Below are 23876 nucleotides of genomic sequence, written 5' to 3' on the forward strand. Positions count from 1 at the left end.
CCATTCCCAGTATTAAGTCAAATTTTCCAAAAGGAAGTTCCATCATATCCGCCAAAAAGATAACTCCTTGAACCTCCAAAGGTAGGTCATTGAACAGTTTATTTACCCTTACTGACTGCCCCAACGGACTCAACACAGTAACCCCACTCGTAGTGCTCTCTAAAAAGATACCCAGAGTCTTAGACGTAGTACAAGCTATATAGGAATTAGTAGATCTTATATCTATCAGTGCAGTATAAGGTACATTATAGATAAAAAACGTACCTGTGATAACATCTGAAGCATCTCCATCCTCTCGAAAATGTGCAGCACAAACCAGAGTTGGCTGCCTCACCTCAGTATGACTAGCACCTCTGCCCAATGCCCTTTGACCATGGCCTAAACCATTACTACCTCTGGCCTGACCACGGCCTCTTGGTGGCTGTTGAACACCCCTTGACGACTGTACAGTACCCAAACCTGTAGCTTGCACCTAATCAGGCCTCTATGAACACTCTCTGATACGGTGCTCCAATGATCTGCGCCTCAAATAAGCCCCAGTCCTTTTCCAACACTCTACTTGATGGCATCTCTGACAATCATCACAGGGTTGCGGTCAAGTAGTATCAACAGGGCCCCAACTCTGACTAGCCCATCAACTTTGGCCTTTTTCTTAGGCCTTAGAAAATAACTTGAGGGCTCTGAATCCTTCTTGTTCCTACCTCTCTCCTTCTCATGATTCTGGCGCTCAGCACGCTTCACTTCCTCGGCGATCTTCGCCTTATCTACTAGAGCAGCAAAATGTTGCTCCCTCTATGGAGCTATCAGAACCTATAAACTATCCTTGAGACCGTCCTCAAAGCAAACACACTGCTCGTACTCAGTTGCCACCATCCATTGTGCATAGAGGGTTAATCGTAAAAATTCAGCCTTATATTCAGCCAGTAATTTATCCCCCTGTGTCAAATTCAGAAACTCTCTCTTCCGGACATCCACATAACTAGAACCCATGTACTTCCCCTGAAAGGTAGCCTTAAAAAATTCCCAGGTCAGTTGATCGGGCTGAGTGCACTCTTTAACAGTAAGCCACCACTAGTAAGCCTCATCTCGCAGCAGTGACACTGCACCTTTTAGTTTCTGCTTGAAGGTGCAGTCGAGATTGTCCATGATCCTTTCTGTGGCCTCAATCCAATACTCAGCTACATTAGGGGCAATTCCAGCAATACCACTAAAAATCTTGGCTCCATTAGACCGGAGTCATTCCGTAATTGACCCACGCCCATAGCACCAGTATTTGGCCCAACAACCCTCTCTAGAATCTATAACATGGCCTAGGACAACGCGTCGTCCCCAGCTGCACGATCATGAGACCCAGTCTCAGTCTCAGTTGAAACCGATGCCTCCCTAGCTTCAACATTAGGCATGTGGTCAGATGACGAAGACCCAGCTCAAGCGCCTCCACGGCCCTCGCCACTGCCTCTTGTACCCCTTCTATGAGTACCTCTGGTGCTCATTATCGATTTGCGTTTAACAGTTTTAGGCATCAACTTAGAGTTTCAGTGTTTATTATCGGATATTTTATGGAGACAGTATTAGTAATTCAGAGTTCATTTTCGTAGATCGCAGTCTTACTATAGTTTTTAGTTCTCCCTAATAGAGTATTTCAGTACAGTCTACTACCTACAATAGTCCCAGTATTAAACAAACAACAGTTTCAAAAGACTTGCACAATCGGCGCCAGAAACTTGGTGTACCACACATTTAGTAAAACATTTCAAAATACTTTAAATCATTTAAAACAGTTCTTTTTAGAAATTTTAAGTTCTTAAAGAAACTCAAATCCATAGCCGAGTTTTGCAACCTAGCTCTAATACCACTAAATGTAACACCCCAAACCTGACCTGGACGCTATGGCCGAATCTGGCGATGTGACATTAAAGTGTTTTTCGTAAAGTGCGATATTGCTAAAAACCCATTCTCTATTAAACCTCTCTGAGTGATCTTAAAATGATTTCAAGACATGTCGTTTATTTTCCAAACATGAGTCATTTGTCAAAAGTTAATCATATTAAAACGTCATTATTTTTTTAAAACATTATTTCTTGCGGAAGCTCTTAGAATCGATTACATATTCATGGTATTTTTGAAAAACCTTTATCTTTTTGAAAACCCGCGTCTTTTCCTACTGCTAGTAGTTATAAATCGAAGCGAATAAAAATCTAAAATTAAAAATATAATCCAAAGAGGCCTTATTACAATAAAAATACCCAAAATAAAATTACTTGTAATTTAAAAATCAAATACGAAAGTATGTGCAGTTGTGAGGCCACCTTGGAGTCCCTCGCAGCAATAATTTGCCTAAGACTGGGGATTACCTGTACAGGTGAAAAAATGTGCGAGTTATGAAAACTCAATATGTAATCCCATATTAGATAACCAAATAGTGAGCATATACAGTCTGGGCCTAAGCCTAATTTAGTAATGGTTCAGTCTCAGTGAGGGCCTTAGCCCATTACAAGATGTCGATGTCGGTTGGGCTGAGCCCATCTCGATCCAAGAATAAATGCAGTTATGCAAGCAAGAGATCCTACCCAGCCAGCCTCTACACTCCATCTCCGTCCAACCCTGTACTCCATGTGGGGATATAATCCATCCACCCATCCCTACACTCCAAATAGTACCGATTGCGGCACTAAACTGTATTTACAGCAGAGCTGCCAGTACAGTACACTTCTTCCAATCATAATAAACCAACCCCATGCAACACATCATGCATCATCTCATGTCATAATATCTTACATGTACTCAATATGTCTAAAATGGCATGCTTAACATAGTCATTTTATCACATAGGGGTATAACGGTCATTTTAACAATTAAGGGGTCTAGGTAAACTTATCGACCCAAAAGTAGCTCCACAGTCGTCTCGGGTGGCCCGTGCAACCTTAAAAGTCCAACAGTGAAATATGGGCTCGAGGCCCATATTGTAGGCCTGTGTGGGCCCACACGCCTGTGTGGCCCACACAGCCCATATTGGCCTTGACTGTGTGTATTACATAGCCTGGCTCTATAATTTCCACCCGTCCGTGTGGTTTACCTGTGTGGGGCCCACACGACCAGGTTCGACCCAAAATGACCCAATACGGCTTCAGCCCATGAAATCACTCATGACCGACCATGTCAACAATATGCCCATGTTTAATCACATGGCCTACCTACACGGCTGCGAGCACGCCCATGTGGCGTCGACATGCACTCGTTCTGGCTTTTGCCGATTTCTTTTTTTGGAGTTGCGATCGTACACACCTTGTTGCGATCGTACGTAAAAAGTCCACAAGCACTTCAAACCTATATTCAACTCGATACAACATCAGCTACTTAACAACAAGATTAAACAACCCCTCTAATAACACTTGTCCAAAAGATTAATCATCACTTGCCTTGATCGATCGATTGAGGTTTGCACATTTAACCCGTTGTAAGAGACTGATTACTGGGCCTTAGGGATTACCTGCATTCCAACAGAACCGTATTAACCATTATTCATATGAATAGTTTGAACTAGCCGAATATTCACTTACCGAAAACACAACCCAAGTGTAGGAGGAAAATGAATTATTAGCCTACAACAAAAAGAAGGCCAACAAAACTACACTTAGTCATTCACAGCTGTGATAGGTCAAGTGCACAAACCAACGCCAAAGATTAAACTCATAAACATTACCTTCACACACACACCAATAGGATTTCGAACACTCCACAAGCCAATCAAAGATCACCAGCCTACTGAGTAACTCCTACCAACAACAAAACTCCTCTTAAAAGGTATTCCAAAAAGACAGAAAGAGTTAGCACTAAACAAAACTTACCAAACCAACAGAAATTTAGAGTTGAGCGCAAGAGAAGGGAAGAATCGGCCAATGGATGAAGAAGATTAATGGATAGAGGAAAAAGGTTCAACTACAAGAAATAAGGAAGAAAACGAATGCTAGAGGAGGAGAAGAATAAAGGAGAATCAGCTAACAAGGCAATAGCCAAAAGGAAGAACAAAATAAAATAGTAGAAAAAGATGATACTCGTATGAACCCAATCAATATTTGGCCAAAGTTTGGAAAGGTAGTGCAGAAAAGAATCGGTAGACAAGAGGATTATAGGGAAAAGCGAAGTTGAAAAACAAAATAAAACCAAATGATCCGCGAAGTCCCTAGTAAAATCGGCCTCCCAGCAGAGAAAAATGAAAACAAAAAGCCAAAGAATCAGTAGCAAATACCAACCACAACCGAAATTCTCAAAGCAAGAGTTCAAATTTGGCACTACTCTTCCACGCCTTTCAAAATCCTAAATTTTCCTCCCCAATTCCCTTAAAACTGACCACTCCTCCCTCAACCACCTAATGCAAATTCCACTCAAACACCTAAGTGTTTCAGTCAAACCACAATACTCCCACAGCAACAGTAGCAAAATAAAACACTGCACTGCACCCACCAAGACTCGAACTCAAGTTCCCTAGCACTTTGCCACACTAATTAACCACCGGACCAGTAGGCCCATTCTGACATAAAATACCCACATTTATTTAAAAGCATACTGACTAGAGATTGGGTTTATCCATATTAAAAATAAAACTTTTGCACAAGCGGCTTGAACCAGACTTCTCAGACTCTTCCTAGAACACTTAACCACTGAAATGGACATGCATTTGTGTATCACAAACATACAAAAATAAATACCTAGGATTTTTGGGGCGTTATAGAAGGCTTGAAGATGGATTTAATGAGGATATTAGAGTGTTAGTGGGTATTCTTGAGCTGAAGGAATTTGTTGTGCTCGTTGATCAAGCTTGTAAAGCTGAGGAACCGACCAACGAGAAGAGAAAAGGCGAGGCTGAGGCTAAAGATATAAGAAAGAGGCCGATGAGCAAGTCATTCCCCTCTCAGTCTAAGAAATCCAGATATATGTATTTTCATTCTCATGTTTTGACCGAGCATTCGCACAGAAATTGTAGGAAGCAAAATTCGAGTTTTAAATTACAAGATACATCCATGGCTAGTGTGGGTAACGCTAGACCTTTTAAACGTGAGTTCCAACATTATAGTAGACGTCATCTTAGTGTGTGTAGGATGAACGACGGATCTTATTTCAGATGTGGTTCTCAAGACCACTATATCAAGGACTACCCCGAGATGATCGAGAAAGAAAAATTTTAGAGTACAAAGCCGAGTAGTACGACTACAAAAGGGAGATCCTTGAGAAATGCGGTAATAGGGCTAGTAGAAAAAATGTTGTGAGGGATACAATGGTGAGATCCGAAGCTAGAGCTCCGGTTAGGGCCTACGCCATACGTGCGCGTGAGGACGCATCTTCTCCCGATGTGATCACTGGTACTTTTTCTCTTTATGATACTACTATTATTGCCTTGATTGACCTTGGTTTTACTCATACGTATGTGTGCATGAAATTGGTATCTAGCATGAAAATGCCTATTGAGTCTACGAAATTTATGATTAAAGTGTCAAACCCGTTAGGCACGCATGTTTTAGTTGATAAGGTATGCAAGAAATATCCCTTAATGATTAGAGGTCATTGTTTTCTGGCTGACTTGATGTTGTTTTTGTTTGATGAATTTGATGTTATATTGGGTATGGATTGGTTGACACTTCATAATGCTGCAGTAAATTGTAGACAAAAAGTTATTGAATTGAAATGTGAAAATGGTGAAATTCTCCGAGTTGAATCAGACAAGTCAGATAGGTTGCCAATCGTGATTTCTTTGATGTCTACTCAAGAATGTATGAGAAAAGGGTGTAAGGCTTATTTGGCTTATGTGTTGAATACAAAAGAGTCTGAATTTAGAATTGAATCAGAGCCTGTTGTATGTGAATATTTGGATGTATTTCCAAAAGAATTTCTAGGTTTACCTCCAATTAGAGAAGTGAAGTTTGCTATTGATGTAATGCTAGGGACATCACCTATTTTGATTACTCCGTATAGGATGGCCCCGACTGGGTTGAAAGAACTGAAGTCAAAGTTGCAAGAATTGACCGACAAGGGTTTTATGAGACTGAGCTTTTCACTGTAGGATGCTCCGGTATTATTTGTGAAAAAGAAAGACGGTTCTGTAAGATTGTGTATAAACTACCAACAGCTCAATAAGATAATAATCAAGAACAAGTATCCTTTGCCAAGGATTGATGACTTGTTTGATCAATTGAAAGGAGTGTCAAGGTTTTCTAAAATAGACCTGAGGTCCAGCTACTATCAATTGCGAGTTAAAGAGGTGGGATGTGCCTAAAACTTCTTTTAGAACGAGGTGTGGCAACTATAAATTTCTTGTTATGCCATTAGGATTAACGAATGCTACTGTGATTAAAGATTTAATGAACCGAATATTTCAACCATATTTGCACATGTTTGTTGTTGTGTTTATTGATGATATTCTGATTTATTCGAGAAATAAGGCAAAGCATGCTGGGTACTTCAGAACTATTTTTCAAACTTTAAGAGACAAAAAAATGTTTGCTAAGTTTAGTAAAAGTGATTTTTGGCTTTGAGAAGTTGGATTCTTGGGCCACATTGTTTCAGGTGATGGTATCCGAGTTGATCCTGGCAAGATTTCTACTATCGTCAAATGGAAACTGCCAAAGAATGTATCCGAGGTTAGAAGCTTTTTGGGCTTAGCCAGTTACTATCGACAATTTGTGAAAGGATTTTCTATGATTGCCACTCCCATGAAAAGATTGCTTCAAAAGGATGTTAAGTTTGAGTGGTCAAAAAAGTGTCACCAAAGCTTCAAGAAATTGAAGATGTTATTGACTGAAGCATCGATTTTGGTACAACCTGAGTCAGGTAAAGAATTTGTGATTTATAGTGATGCCTCCTTAAATGGTTTGGGGTTGTACTTATGCAAGAGGAAAAAGTCATAGCTTACGCTTTGAGGTAGTTGAAGCTTCATGAGAAGAACTATCCGACACATGACTTACAGTTGGCTGCCATAGTGCTTGCTTTGATGATTTGGCGACATTATTTATTTGGTGAGAAATGCCATGTCTATGCTGATCACAAAAGTATTAAGTACTTAATGACTCAAAAGGACTTGAACTTACGACAATGAAGACGGTTAGAACTATTAAAGGATTATGAGCTTATGATTGATTACCATCCGGGTAAGGCGAATGTAGTCACTGACGCTTTGAGTAGGAAGTCATTGTTTGCCTTGAGGGCTATAAATACACGATTGACTTTGTCTGATGATGGTTTGATTCTAGCCGAGTTGAGAGCTAGACCAATTTTTCTTCAACAGATTTGCGATGCTCAGAAAGTTGATAAAGAGTTGCAATCTAAGAGAGTTCAGTGTGAGTCCAGCAGTGAACCAGATTTTCTGAGTGACTCCGATGGTTGTTTGAGATTCCGTGGTAGGATTTGTGTTCTGAAGGACACTGAGTTGATTCAAAATATTTTAAATGAGGCACATAGCAGTTGTTTGACAGTTCACCCGGGCAATACAAAAATGTATAATGACTTGAAGAAAATGTATTGGTGGAATGGTATGAAAAGAGATATCTTAGAGTTGGTATCGAAATGTTTAATTTGTCAGCATGTAAAGGCTGAACACCAAGTATCTTCAGGTTTGCTTTAGCTGATGATGGTTCCCAAGTGGAAATGGGACCGGATTACTATGGATTTTGTGACAAGGTTGCCTTTAACTCCAGGAAAGAAAGATGCCATATGGGTCATTGTTGATAGATTAACTAAAATGGCTTATTTTATACCGGTACGTATTGATTACTCACTTGACAAGTTAGCTAATTTATACATTGGTGAAATTGTCAGACTTCATGGAGTACCTATATCGATTATTTTGGATAGAGGTCCGAGGTTCACTTTGTGATTTTAGAAAAAGTTACAAGAAGCTTTGGGTACGAAGTTAAACTTTAGTACCATTTTCCATCCGCAAACTGATAGTCAGTCAGAGAGAGTAGTTCAAAAACTTGAAGACATGCACCGATGTTGTGTATTGGAATTCCAAGGTAGTTGAGAAAAGTATTTACAGTTGGCAGAGTTTGCCGACAACCACAGTTATCAGTTGAGATTAAAAATAGCGCCTTATGAGGCATTATATGGGCATAAGTGCCGAACAACTCTATATTGGACTGAACTCAGAGAAAATCATATTCACGGGGTTGACTTAGTCAAAGAAACCGAAGAGAAAGTGAAGATAATTTGTGATTGTTTGAAAGCTTCTTTGGATAGAAAGAAATCTTACGCAAATTTGAAATAGAAAGAGATTGAGTTTCAGGTCGGTGATAAGGTATTTTTGAAAGTGTCTCCATGGAAAAAGGTTTTAAGATTTAGTAGAAAGGGCAAGTTGAGTCCACGTTTTATTGGACCGTATGAGATCACTGAGAGAGTAGGGCCAGTTGCCTATCGGTTAGCTTTACCATCCAAATTAGAAAAGATTCATGATACATTCCATTTGTCTATGTTGCGCCATTACCGATCTGATCCTTCACATGTGATTTCGCCGACAGAAGTTGAGATTTGACCGGATATGACTTATGGTGAAGAACCAGTTAAGATTTTGGCTCGACAAATAAAAAAATTGAGAAAAAAAAGTATTGCCCTTGTGAAAGTGTTATAGTAAAGACATGGGGTTGAAGAGGCTACATGGGAGCCAGAAGAGGCCATGAGAAACCAATGCCCAAACCTTTTTACCAGTAAGATTTTTGGGGACGAAAATCCCTAATGGGGGGAGAGTTGTAATATCTTGAATTAGGGTTTAGTCAGAATAGTGGTTTTGAGACCACAAATTTGAATGAGAAATAATTATTTTATGATTATTTGAAGATCCATGATATGATTGCAAGTTTGTGTGAAATTTTCATGAAGAAATTTTGTGCCTAAAGTGTCCAATTTAAAGTTAGGGACTAAATTGAATAAGTTGTAAAACTTAATTTCTAGAAGCTTTTAGCATGAAATTGTTATCGATTATTAATTAGAGGTCTTTAAATAGTAATTTGACCAAGTTCTAAAATTTTGGACAAAAATGGGCATGAATAGGAAAAATTTGAAAGAAAAGTCTTAAGGGCATTTTGGTCATTTAGTAATTAAAAGAATAAAAAGGGAAAAAGGAAGCGAAATTCATGTCCATCTTCTTCCCTAAGTTCCAAAATTTTCATGCTCTCCATAGCTAGGGTTTTTCAACTTTTCAAGTTTGATTGTAAGTATCTCCAAGTTCGTTTTTAATGTTCTTTAGATTTTTGAGATCCTTGAAGCATGATCTATCGATTTCTACCCTTATTTTGAAGTATGGTTTATGTTAAAAATTTTACCCATGTATGACATGCATGTATTTTGATGTTTAATGGAAGAACATGAAAGTTTGATGTGTGATAAACATCTTTTACAAAGTGATTTTGCATGAAAACACAAAAAAGGACCTATTTGTAAAAGTTGTAAAATGGGTGGTAAATATGTGAAATAAAGGAAAATGTGGGCTGCTAGGACTAGGAATATTGTTTGGCTAGGCTTGAGTAACAAAGAAAATGCATGCATTTCGTTTTACGAGCTTAAAGACCAATTTGTAAATCAGTGAAAAGTTAAAGGTAAAAAGGTAATTTTACCAAAGTATGTGTTATGGGTCGATTCGAACAATGTGTGTAATAAACAAGTTGAATTTGGTATTATAGATCAAGAAAAACGTGATTCGGGTCTTAATCGGGGGAAAAATAAGGTTTATGAAGAATAGGCCTGTTTTCATCATTTTGTACCGAGGTAAGTTCATATACAAATAATGTGATGTTATGTTATATTCTTGATCTTGAGTATTATTTGAATTTAAATTCTTTAATGCTATTATGACTTATGCTTTGATTGCTCCATGAGTAAGTGATTGGTATTATGGACATTAAGATTGACATTACGAGCAAGCCTGACAAAGATGTGATATCGAAGAATCCCATGTGAACCTTAGGAATAGTTTAGGATACAAGTGACATGTCACTAGGAACCATGTGATTTATGAGCTTATGAGATATGTGATATAAGTTTATGTGGTTCCAGGTGCTGGTCCTGTACGTCCTATTGGTGGCTGGGTAGTCCGGCATGTGTGTGGATACCTGACAGCTTGTGTGAGTAGCCCGTGTAGCTACGTCCTGACCGACAGCTTATGTTAGTAGACCCATGAGTAGCTTGAGAATGAGCTTTTATGTGTTATGTAATATGAGGTAGCTTTAGCTACGTATGTGGCACTTATGTACGAGCCTTCTGTGTATCCAATAGTATTATGAGTGTTCAACGGGTAAATTATCAAGTAACTTGACAGAAGACACAAAGGGTAAATCAGTGAGTAGAATGAGTAAGAGATTATGTCATGAGTTGGTATAGGTGTGTTTACCGAACTCATGAGTAATGCCTTGGTATATGATGAACTTATGATAAGGTTGTTTATGTGATGAGTAAGTTTAAGTGATTTGTTGAAATACAAATTTATGTTCATTATGTTAAATGTATGTTAAATACTTGTTTAGATAGCATGTTATTTGCATATGGACTTATTAAGATTTAATGCTTACCCTCCATTCCTTTCCATTTTTTTAGTGTCGCCAAGCTAGCTCAGGGATCAAAAGATGTCGAAGCTTAGATCACACTATTGATTCAATCCTTTCGATAAACATATGGTTTAAGTATTTTGAGTATGGCATGTATAGGTGACTTGGTTATTTTGTGATATGTGTCATATTGATTAGCCAAATGTATTTGCTCATGATGATATTGTGATTATTTTGTATATGGCCATGAAAGGTGGCTCATATTGATTATTGGGTTGTAACCCTAATTAATTTTGCATGCATGCAAATGTATTATGCTTCATGTGGTTGCTTATGGATGATATGTGAGATAAATGCCACATATGTTTAATGAATGAATTAGAACTAATAGGTATGACCATAGCTATGGTATAATTGAGTAGATTGAAGGTAGGTTTATAAGGATGAATAAATATGAAATTGGTGTTGAATGCCATATGAAAGCATGATGGTTTGAGAATGTGATATGTTGACATTACAAAGTCATGGATTAATCATGATTGTGAGTATTTGAGTGACTAAATATGCTATGTTTCATGCCATAAAAAATGTATAAGTGAGTAGGCATTTGAGGATGGAAAATGGCTTGGAATATAGCCTCAAAGTTGTCTACACGGGTAGACACACGGGCATGTGTCTAGGCCGTGTGTGATACACGGTTTGCCTCATGGGCGTGTGATCCTACCTTGTGTCCCCTGCACTTTAGTTTTGCAAAATAGAATGCCCAGTAGTAAAGATATGGGCTTAGACACGAGCATGTGTCTTGGTCGTGTGAGGGTCACGACTTGAAGACATGGGCGTGTGCCCAGGCCGTGTGAAGTCTACATCATTTTATGAAAAAATTATGAAATTTTAATCAACCACACAGTCTAGCCACACGGGAGTGTGACACATCCGTGTGACTATATTTTGGTACTGACGTCATAAAGAAAGAGTTACACAGCCTGAGGACACGAGCGTGTCTAAGGCACACAGGCGTGTCTCCTATCTCCACACGAGCATGTGCTCCTGTTTCATGAAAATTTTTCTAAGGTTTCCCAAAGTTTTCTAAAGTTCTCGATTTAGTCCCGAACTACTCTCGATGTATGTTTTGGGCCTTTTAGGCCCATATAAAGGACAATTTGCATATGTATGAATGAATTTGATTTGAACAAAATTTTATGGCCTGGTTTTGTATGTTTACTTGTGTTTAAGTCCGGTAATGCCTCGTATCCTGTCCCGGCGTCGGACACAAGAAAGAGGTGTTACAATTCTACTTAATTTATTAAAATTGTGTTTGTGTTGTTATAGGCCTCGATAAGATGTTTGATTAAGTAAAACCATGAATAAGTTATTATTGCATTACAATTGTAAGGTAACTAAATTAATTATTTAAACAGATTGAAATTGTAATTATTTGACAAGATAGTTAATCAGTACATGTTTAATCATCTAAGGTAGCTAAAGGATAAATTAGCAACTGTAACAACCCGATTTTGGGGCTAGTCAGAATAATGGTCTCAAGACCACAAATTCAGAGTCCAGTAAATTACTTTATTATTATTTTAGAGCCATAGTATGATTATAGGAGTGCATGAAAAATTTGGTGAGTTAATTTTAACGTTTGTGAGCACAATTGTGAAAAAGGACTAAATCGTATAAAGTACAAAAGTCTTGAATTGATAGCTAAGGGTGCTAAATAGCTAGAGAACCAAAATTGGGGGTCTTTAAAGGGAAATTAGACCCTGAAATGAAAGCATAGCTGGTCATGAGACAAGGAAATCAATTAGTCAAAGTGTTAGGTTTTGATGACATTAGCAAATTGAGTAAAATAAAGAAAAGTTGTCATCTTTTCTTTTCTTCTCCCATATACCACCGAATATCAGCCATTGAAGGGGGTTTGAAAGCTCAAAATTTTCAGCTACTTAGTTGACTCACAAGTAAGTGATTCCCATACCCTTTGTTGATGATTTTTGCAATTTTGAGACCCTTGAAGCATGAGTTTTCAAATGAGGGGTATATCTTACAAAATGGTTGAAGGTCTAGGGTTTTTCCATGAGAGAATTTAGGGTGTTTTTTGAAATTTTATGGAAGAATATGAGTCTTAGTTGTGTAATAGACAACTTTTGTGAAAGGTGTTACTATGAAAAATACCTAAAGGGACCATTTTGCACAAGTTGTAAAATGAATGATAAATGTATGAAATAGAGAGAATTTGGGGTTGCTATAACAGTAAAAAGCGTTCAGTTAAGCTTAGGATGAGAAGGAATTCGATAAAAATCGATTTTTGGGCATACGGGTAAAATGGTCATTTTGCCAAAGTCTAGGGGCAAAATTGTCATTTTATCGAAGATGTGAATTTTTAAATGCTTAATTTTATTTAGTGATTAAATGAGTGCGTTTTTCTATTTTAGATCAAGAATTGCCAAATCCAAAAATAGACCAGGGGAAAACCAAGCAAATTGACTAAACCAACTAGTCGCCACATTTTGTAATCCGAGGTAAGCTGTATGTAAATAATGCAACTACATTACTAATGTATGTGCTGAATTGTATTTGAATTAATATAACATGAATTGCTTGATTGTGGAATTGAGATGGTATGATGATAATAGCGATAGTAGAGATCCTGTTCAAAACTAGGAAATAAATCAGATATTCATGTCGTGACATTTGGTTCATTTGTGTGTGAGCTAGTGTAAGACATGTCTAGGACATGCATCGGCCACCTTATGAGAGCAAGTGCAAGATCATGTCTGGGACATGGCATCAGCATTGAGACGAGAGCTAGTGTAAGATATGTCTGGGACATGCATCACCCTCGAGACTTAAGCCAGTGTGAGACATATCTGGGACATGCATCAGCTACGAGATGATAGTTAGTGTAAGACCATGCCTGGGACATGGCATCGACTTGAGATATGAGCCAGTGTAGGACCATGTCTGGGACATGGCATCGGCACCTTACCCATGTTTGAGGCTTAATGAATATCCGGTAGTGTTCCAAGTGGTTCAACGGTGAACACTATGTTCTTAAACTAATGAGGAAAGTATAACTGTGTTGTGAGTGGTACAGGTACCTAATTGGTACGTATGAGATATGAGCTCATTGAACAATATGTGACTAGTATGGATGGTAATGAGTATGTTATGCCTATGCCTACCTTGGTATCATGAGCATGTGGATTATTGATAAAATGTTGTTGTTGTGTACTTACTTATATGCAACTTACTAAGCTTTTATGTTTACTGCCTTTCCTTTCCATTTCCTTACAGTGCCACCTAACTAGCTCAAGGATTCCAGAAGTCAGAGATTTTGATCAGATTATCAACCGAAGTATTCGGTATATTTGGATTTATATTTTTGAATATGGCATGTATAGGTCTTAAAACTTTATTATTTTGTGTCTTTGAGAATGGGCCAAATGTGTTGGCTTGGGTTGGAAACCTTTTAATTTGTATTAAGCTTTGAATGACAGTAATATTCATTTTGAATTTATAAAACATGCATTGTCATGGTTGAATGAATGTCTATTATGGTTGATTTAGTTATAGGAGTTATACTTGTTTCGATATTGGCGGGTATTTACATGGAACTATATGTGTAAGGGTGGCAATGAGGCTTGGTAAATAGCCTTATACTGTCCACATGGGTATGCACACGGGCGTGTGTCTAGGCCGTATGTGACACACGGTCTGCCCCATGGGCATGTGGTTTGGCTTGGTGTCCCCTACACGTCAAAATTTTTGAGTCAGTATGCATGGTATTAAACAAACGGGTAGAGACACGGCCGTGTCTCTCAGCCGTGTAGAGGACATGGCCCAGTACATAGGCGTGTGCCTTGGCTGTGTGACATTATGAGCATGCTGACATTAGAAACAAAATGACCAGGTTTTTGCACACGGGCTAGGACACGGGTGTGTCGTGGCCATGTGAGGGACATGGGCCAATGACACAGGCATGTGCCTGGCTATGTGAAAACCCCTGTAGGTGTGAATTAGAAATTAATTCTACACGGGCGTGTCCTAGGGTGCTTAGGCTGTGTGAGCTACACGAGCCACCAGTACGACAATGTTGAGTTGATCACACGAGCGTGTGCCCTGTTTTAAGGACAAAATTTTCATAGTTAGTTTAAGGACCCGGTATAGTCCCGAATGGTTCTCAACAGTCGATTTGAGGCTCGTAGGCCGATAATAATAAGTTAATGTAGAAATTGAAAAAAGTTTTAAATTTTGATCGAGTCTTGGTGACTTGAAATTGGTTGTATGTATGAGATCAAGTTAGGTAATTCCTTGTGCTCCTTCTTGGCTTGGGTTATGAGTATAAGGTGTTACATTTAGTGGTATCAGAGCTATAGTTTAGTCGGTTCTAGGACTAACCTCGCGAGAGTACGTGAAATGCATAATGTTTGATGAACTATCATCCACACTTGAAGAGTGCGTGAAATGTACAGTGTCACTTCTACGAGATTCGACTTATGAGTGGTGGAACACTCTCGTGTCCGTCGTACCGAGAGAGAGGATCACGTGGGAGTTCTTTCAGGAGGAATTTCGGAAAAATTATATTAGCCAAAGATTTATCGACCAAAAGAGGAAAGAATTTTTAGAGCTAAAGTAAGGTCAAATGTTAGTGACGGAATATGAACGTGAGTTTGTGAGGCTTAACAAGTATGCACGGGAGTGCGTATCTACGGAAGCCACAATATGTAAGAGGTTTGAGGATGGCCTCAATGAAGATATCCGAGTGTTTGTTGGAATTTTAGAGATGTGAGAATTTGTAGCACTTGTTGAAAGAGCCTGTAAGGCCGAAGAGTTGATTAAAAAAATAAGGAAAGCAGCTTTTGAGTTGCGGGATTCAAATAAGAGATAGATTTCGAAATCACATCAGTCGTCATCCAAAAGATCAAGAGAGTTTACTACCCAATCGAATGCTTCGGTGGAGTATTCAAATAGGAGCAAGAACCAGCAGAACACAATTTCAAAAGCCCAGACCACTTCAGTCGTAAGTGTTGGTAGCACTCTGCCAAATAGGCCAGACTGCTAGCAATGTGGAAGGCATCATTTTGGAGAGTGTTGAAGTAATGAAAGGGGCTATTTCAAGTGTTGATCATTGGAACACTTCATCCATGATTGTCCCGATTTGGATGAGAGAGAGAGAAAACAAGATGTGAAAGCAAGTAGTGCTCCCTTGAGGGGTAGATTACAAAAGAACCCCGAAAGTGGGGCTAGTAGTAGAGGCACGCCAAGAGATGCTGCGATGAGGTCCTAGGGCAGAGCGCCTACAAGGACTTATGCTATTTGAGCTCGGGAATAGGCAGAGCCTCTCGACGTGATCATGAGTACCTTTTCTATCTATGAAATATCTATTGTTGCTTTATTGACCCGAGATCTACTCACTTTTTTATTTGTATGGATTTGATATCTCGTATGAGTATGCAAGTAGAGTCCACTAAGTTTGTAATAAAAGTGTCCAATTTAGGCAGACATGTACTAGTGGACCAAGTATGTAGAAATTGCCCTTTGACAATTAGAGGTCATTGTTTTCTGGCTAACTTGATGTTACTACCGTTTAATGAGTTTGATGTAATCCTTAGAATGGATTGGTTAACTGTTCATAGTGTTGTAGTGGACTGCGAGAAGAAGATAATTGAGTTGAAATGTGAAGACGGGAATGTTCATCAAGTTGGACCATATGAGTCAGATAATCTACTTGTAGTAATATCGTCCTTGACTACCAAAAAATATTTGAGGAAAGGATATAAGGCTTATCTAGCTTTTGTGTTGAATACTCAAGTGTTTGAGTTAAAGATTGAATCAGTACCAGTGGTTCTTGAGTTTACAGATGTATTTCTAGAGGAATTACCTGGATCACCTCCAGTGAGGGAAGTTGATTTTGGAATTGAGTTGGTCCCTAGAACGACACCTATCTCAATTGCTCCATATAGGATGGCTCCAACAGAATTGAAGGAGTTGAGACCACAGTTGCAAGAGTTAACGTACAAGGGCTTCACGAGGCCGAGCTTTTCCCTATGGGGTGCTCTAGTACCCTTTGTGAAGAAGAAAGATGGATCGATGAGGTTATGCATCAACTATAGGAAGCTCAACAAGGTAACAGTGAAGAGAAAATATCCTTTGCCAAGGATCGATAATATATTTGATCAGTTAAAGGGGGCCACTATATTTTCCAAGATCGATTTGAGGTTTAGCTACTATCAGCTAAGGGTTAAAGAGTTCCTCGTTAAGCCTTTCAGGTTGACTAATGCCCTGGCGGTTTTTATAGATCTGATGAACCGCATTTGTAGGCCATATTTGGATAAGTTTGTCGTCGTCTTTATTGATGACATACTGATTTATTCGCATGATGAGAATGAGCACACAGAGCATCTAAGAGTTGTGTTGCAAACCTTGAGAGACAAGAAATTGTATGCCAGGTTCAGTAAGAGTGAATTTTGGCTTAATGTGGTCGGGTTTCTAAGACACATTGTGTCAGGTCACGGGATTAGAGTTGACCCAAGCAAGATCTCGGCCATTGTGGAGTGGAAACCACTGAGGAATGTGACTGAGGTCCGAAGCTTTTTGGGTTTAGCTGGATACTACAAACGATTTGTAAATGAATTCTCTATGATAGCTATGCCAATGACAAGGCTATTGCACAAGGATGTCAAGTTTGATTGGATAGAAAAGTGTCAACAGAGTTTCAAGAAATTAAAGGCCCTGTTGATCAAAGCCCCAATGTTAGTGCAACCTGAGTCAGGCAAGGAGTTTGTGTTATATAGTGACGCCTCCTTGAATGTTTTGGGGTGCATGCTTATGCAAGAAGGTAGAGTCATAGTTTACACATCAAGACAGCTGAAGCCACATGAGAAAAACTACCCGACGCATGATTTAGAGTTGGCTACCATAGTATTCGCATTGAAAATTTGGAGACACCATCTTTATGGCGAGAAGTGTTGGGTGTTCACTGATCACAAGAGCCTTAAGTACTTGATGACCCAAAAGGATTTTAACCTAAGACAATGATGATGGTTAGAGCTAATAAAGGATTACGAGTTGATTATCGACTACCAGGAAAAGCGAACGTGGTTGCCGACGCATTGAGTAGGAAATCATTATTTGCGCTAAGAGCAATGAATGTCAGTATGGCCTTGTCTAATGATGGTTTGGTTCTAGCGAAACTGAAAGCTAGATCGATGTTTCTTCAAGAGATCCGTGAAGTTTAGAAAGGTGATGAAAAATTGCAAGCCAAGAGAACTCAGTGTGAGTCTAGAATCGAATCAGATTTTCGTATTAGTACTGATGAATGTATAATATTCAAAGACAGAGTTTGTGTACCCATGGACAATGAGCTTATTTAGAAGATTCTGAGAGAGGCACATAGTGGTTGTTTGTCTATCCACCCAGGCAGTATGAAAATGTACAACAACCTCAAGAAAATGTATTGGTGGTCGGGTATGAAAAGAGACATTTCAGAGTTTGTGTCTATGTGCCTAGTGTGTCAGCAAGTGAAGGCTGAACACCAAGTACCTTCGGGTCTACTTCAGCCTATCATGGTCCCTGAATGGAAGTGGGATCCGATCACTATATATTTCGTGACGGGTTTGCCGGTAACCTAGAAAAAAAAAAGATGTTGTTTGGGTTGTTGTTGATAGGCTAACAAAGTCGGCACACTTCATACCTATGCGTACCGATTACTCCCTTGAGAGATTAGCCGACTGTATGTTTTCGAGATCGTGAGACTATACGGGGTGCCCATATCGATTATTTCAAACAGAGACCTGAGATTTACCTCGAGGTTTTGGAAATAGCTATAAGAGGCATTGGGAACAAAGTTGAGTTTTAGCACAGCTTTCCATCCGCAAACCGATGGTCAGTTAGAGAGAGTAATTTAGATATTGGAGGACATGTTGTGGTGTTGTGTCCTTGAGTTCCAAGGTAGTTGAGAAAAGTATCTACTGTTGGTTGAGTTCGCCTATAATAACAGTCATCAGACAAGTCCAAAAATGGCGCCTTATGAGGCTTTGTATGGACGAAAGTGTCAAACACCCTTATATTGGACCGAGCTTAGAGAGGTTCAAATTCATGGGGTTGATTTAGTCAAGGAAACTGAAGAGAAAGTTAGAGTGATTGGTGACTAATTGAAGGCCGCCTCAGATAAATAGAAATCCTATGCGGATTTGAAATGAAAGAAAATTGAATTTCAAGTCGGTGATAAGGTATTTCTGAAAGTGTCCCCGTGGAGAAAAGTTCTCAAATTTAGTAGAAAGGGTAAATTGAGTCCTCGTTCTGTATGGCCTTATGAGGTTATCGAGAGAGTAGGACCGATTGCATATCGATTGACTTTACCACCAGGGTTAGAAAAGATTCACGACATATTTCATGTTTCCATGCTACGTCAATATAGATCAGACCTTTCGCATGTGATTTCGCCATCAGAGGTTGAAATTCATTTGGACATGACTTACGGTGAAGAGCCCGTCAGGATTTTAGCTCAAAAAGTCAAACAGTTGAGAAATAAGAGTATGGCACTTGTGAAAGTTTTGTGGCATAGACATGGAGTCGAGGAAGCCACATGGGAACCCAAAGAGACTATGAGAGATAAGTATCCGAACTTATTCACCGGTAAGATTTTTGAGGATGAAAATCCCTAAGGGGGGAGAAATGTAATAGCCCGATTTTGGGGTTAGTCAGAATAGTGGTCTCGAGACCACAAATTTGAAGTCGAGTAAATTATTTTATTATTATTTTAGAGTCATAGTATGATTATAGGAGTGCATGAAAAATTTGGTGAGTTAATTTTAACATTTGTGAGCACAATTGTGAAAAAGGACTAAATCACATAAACTGGAAAAGTCTTGAATTGATAGCTAAGGGTGTTAAATAGCTAGAGAACCAAAATTGGGGGTATTTAAAGGGCAATTAGACCTTTAAATGAAAGCATAGCCGGCCATGAGACAAGGAAATCAATTAGTCATACTGTTAAGTTTTGATGACATTAGCAAATTGAGTAAAATAAAGAAAAGTTGTCATCTTTCCTTTTCTTCTCCCATATACCACCGAATATCAACCATTGAAAGGGGTTTGAAAGCTCAAAATTTTCAGCTACTTAGTTGACTCACAAGTAAGTGATTTCCATACCCTTTGTTGATGATTTTTGCATTTTTGAGACCCTTGAAGCATGAGCTTTCAAATGAGGGGTATATCTTACAAAATGGTTGAAGGTCTAGGGTTTTTCCATGAGATAATTTAGGGTGTTTTTGAAAAATTTATGGAAGAATATGAGTCTTAGTTGTGTAATAGACAACTTTTGTGAAAGGTGTTACTATGAAAACACCTAAAAGGACCATTTTGCACAAGTTGTAAAATGAATGATAAATGTGCGAAATAAAGAGAATTTGGGGTTGCTATAAGAGTAAAAAGAGTTCAGCTAAGCTTAAGATGCGAAGGAATTCAATAAAAATTAATTTTTGGGCATAGGGGTAAACTAGTCATTTTGCTAAAGTCTAGGGGAAAAATGGTCATTTTATCGAAGATGTGAATTTTTAAATGCTTAATTTTATTTAGTGATTAAATGACTGCATTTTTCTACTTTAGATCAAGAATTGCCAAATTCAAACCTAGACCGGGGGAAAACCAAACAAATTGACAAAACCAACTAGTCACCATATTTTGTAATCCGAGGTAAGTTGTATGTAAATAATACAACTATATTACTAATTTATATGTTGAATTGTATTTGAATTAATATAGCATGAATTGCTTGATTGTGGAATTGAGATGGTATGATGATAATAGAGATAGTAGAGTTCTTGCTCAAACCTAGGAAATAAATTAGATATTCATGCTGTGACGTTTAGGTCATTTGTGATTGAGCTAGTGTAAGACATGTCTGGGACATGCATCGGCCACCTTATGAGAGCTAGTGTAAGATCATGTCTGGGACATGGGATCAACATTGAGACAAGAGCTAGTGTAAGATATGTTTGGGACATGCATCGGCCTCGAGATGTAAGCCAGTGTGAGACATGTCTAGGACATGCATCGGCTGCGAGATGATAGTCAGTGTAAGACCATGTCTAGGACATGGCATTGACTTGAGATATGAGCCAGTGTAAGACCATGTCTGGGACATGGCATCGGCACCTTACCCACGTTTGAGGCTTAATGAATATCTGGTAGTGTTCCAAATGGTTCAACAGTGAATGTTATGTTCTTAAGCTAATGAGGAAAGTATAACCGTGTTGTGAGTGGTACAAGTACCTAATTGGTACATATGAGATATAAGCTCATTGAACAATATGTGACTAGTACGGATGGTAATTAGTATGTTATGCCTATTCCTACCTTGGTATCATGAGCATGTGGATTATTTATAAAATGTTATTGTTGTGTACTTACTTATATGCAACTTACTAAGCTTTTATGCTTACTGCCTTTCCTTTCCATTTCCTTACAGTGCCGCCTAACTAGCTCAAGGATTCCAAAAGTCAGAGATTTCAATCACACTATCAACCGAAGTATTCGGTATATTTGGATTTATATTTTTGAATATGGTATGTATAGGACTTAAACTTTATTATTTTGTGTCTTTGAGAATGGGCCAAATGTGTTGGCTTGGGTTCAAAACCTTTTAATTTGTATTAAGCTTTGAATGACAGTAATATTCATTTTGAATTTATAAAACATGCATTCTCATGGTTGAATGAATGTCTATTATGGCTGATTTAGTTAGAGGAGTTATACTTGTTTCGATATTGGTGGGTATTTGCATGGAACTATATATGTAAGGGTGGCAATGAGGCTTGGTAAATAGCCTTATACTGTCCACACGGGTAGACACACGGGCGTGTGGTTCGACCATGTGGAGGATACTTCCCAGCACACGGGCGTGTGCCTTGGCCGTGTGACATTATGAGTATGCTGACGTCAAAAACAGAATATCCAGGTTTTTACACATGGGCTAGGATACATGCGTGTCGTGGCCGTGTGAGGGACACGGGCTAATGACACAGGCGTGTGTTTGGCCGTGTGAAAACCCCTGTAGGTATGAATTAGAAATTAATTCTACAAGGGTGTGGGACACGGGCGTGTCCCTGGGTGCTTAGGCCGTGTAAGCCACACTGGCCATCAGCACGACCATGTTGAGTTGGTCATACGGACGTGTGCCCTGGTTTAAGGACAAAATTTTCATAGTTGGTTTAAGGACCCGGTATAGTCCCAAATGGTTTTCAATGGTCGATTTGAGGCTCGTAGACCCATAATAAGAAGTTAAAGTAAAAATTGAAAAAGTTTTAAGTTTAGATTGAGTCTCGGTGACTTGAGATTGGTTGTATGTATGAGATCAAATAAGGTAATGCCTTGTGCTCTTCCTCGATGTGGGTTATGAGTATTGGGTGTTACAGCGATGGTATCTAACAATACATTTGCCTTGCATAACTTGCAGGATTATTGTGATTAAACTGTTTCGAGGTAGAAATACATTTTTACCTCACGTAATCTTTTATGTGCTTATAAGACTAAATTAATTGTTTTAATTGGTATAGAGATATGTATAAGAGATTATTTTATTTTCATAAGTATGTATTTGCATTAACACATTTGCCTATTAAAATTTGTTTAATCGGTTGAATTGACATAGAGATATAGTCAAAAGATGAATGGATTTTGGTAGGTGAGTATGTCCATAAGTTAGGAAATTACCAAGTTGCCGTGAATTTATTTGTAACAACATAAACATGAGTTCAAAAATCCTAAGTTAAGAAATGTGATTAATCTAACACAATTATGTCATCTTGATTAAATTATCTTTTGAAATTGTTCATTGGAACTTTATTTTATTTTATTTATTTTATTTCTTCAAACAAAATATTTTCTTCACCAAAGTGTTTTAAATTGCATTCATAAATAATTCTTTTCACAGTCCCTGTTGCTACGATAATTCGACATTTACTTGTCACTTTATTACTTGTTACGATTGCATATACTTGCACATTTTCGTCGTTCCAAGTTTTTGGCGATATTGCTAGGGACTGTTTTAAAAGACATTATTTGTGAAATTGTTAATTTTGCATTTTGGTTTATTTTTCTATTAAATTTTAATTCCATTTTCTTGTGTGTGTTTCAGGTATTTATGAGTATCGATGAAATTATTGACTTACTTCTTGTAAACCTTGAAATTGAAAGGACTTTCTAGCAAAGAAGAAGACAAGCAAACCAAAAAAGGACCAAAGATATGAATTTCAAAAATCCAGGAACAACATTCGCTTATAATACTCACAATCCGATCTTTTTTGCCGATGATAGAGAGTGTGCCATTCAACAATATGTCATTCCTCTATTCAACGAGTTCAATCAGAGTATTAGGAGACCCAAAATCGAGGCACAACAATTCGAGCTGAAGCTAGTCATGTTCCAAATTTTGCAAAATATGGATCAATTTAGTGGGATTCCTACTGAAGATCCACATCTTCATCTTCGGCTATTCATGGAAGCGAGTGACTCATTTAAACTAGCCGGGGTGACTGAGGACGCCTTGAGACTGAGATTATTTTCATACTCCTTAAGAGATAGAGCAGGAGCGTGGTTGAACTCCCTACCGTCTGGTTCCATAACTACATGGCAAGAGTTGGTTGAACATTTCTTAATGAAATATTTCTCTCCATCTTTAATCGCCAAGATCCTAAATGAAATCACTTCATTTCAGCAACTTGATGAAGAATCTTTATATAAGGCATGGGAGCGATTCAAGGAGTTATTACAAAAGTTCCCTTATCACAACATTCCTTGCTGCGTTCAAATAGAGACTTTCTATATTGGTCTCAATATTCATACTAGAATGATGGTGGATATTTTGACAAATGAAGCCCTTTTTTCTAAGTCTTATAATTATACTTACGAGATTATTGAAAGAATTGCCAGTAATAACTATCAGTGGCCAACCAACCCAGCAGCCTCAGAAAGATGAGCAGCAGGAGTACATGAAGCAGACACACTTGCTTCTGTGGAAGCCCAGGTATCCTCTATGTCTTCTATGCTTAAGAACAAAATTGTTAATGGTTTCAATGGTAATCTGTCAGGCTAGCTGTCGAACCAATTCGAGAATATTTCTTGTGAATACTGTGGAGATGGCCATTTCTCTGAAAATTGCCATTAAATTAAGAGTCAAATTATTACATGGGATATCAGAATTAGAATGGTCCGCAATCAACTTTTTACAACTCTTCATGGCAGAATCATCTAATTTCTGAGTAATCAATGGGTGGACCATAGTGACTTTGTTATGCCATTTCGACCAAATTATCCATTTGAATATTCTTAAAAAGTGCAACAACCCCC

The 23876-nt window shown here is 38.4% G+C and overlaps 1 non-coding gene across 1 annotated transcript; it reads right to left on the reverse strand.

The window, feature by feature from the left end:
* Window positions 1-23214: 23214 nt before the first annotated feature.
* LOC128279994 (small nucleolar RNA R71) lies at window positions 23215-23321 on the reverse strand. Its single transcript, XR_008270177.1, has one exon. It is a non-coding gene; the product is annotated as a small nucleolar RNA R71 (small nucleolar RNA).
* Window positions 23322-23876: the final 555 nt, after the last annotated feature.

The sequence above is a fragment of the Gossypium arboreum genome, chromosome 8 (assembly GCF_025698485.1).
Source record: "Gossypium arboreum isolate Shixiya-1 chromosome 8, ASM2569848v2, whole genome shotgun sequence".
NCBI classification, from domain to species: Eukaryota; Viridiplantae; Streptophyta; class Magnoliopsida; order Malvales; family Malvaceae; genus Gossypium; species Gossypium arboreum.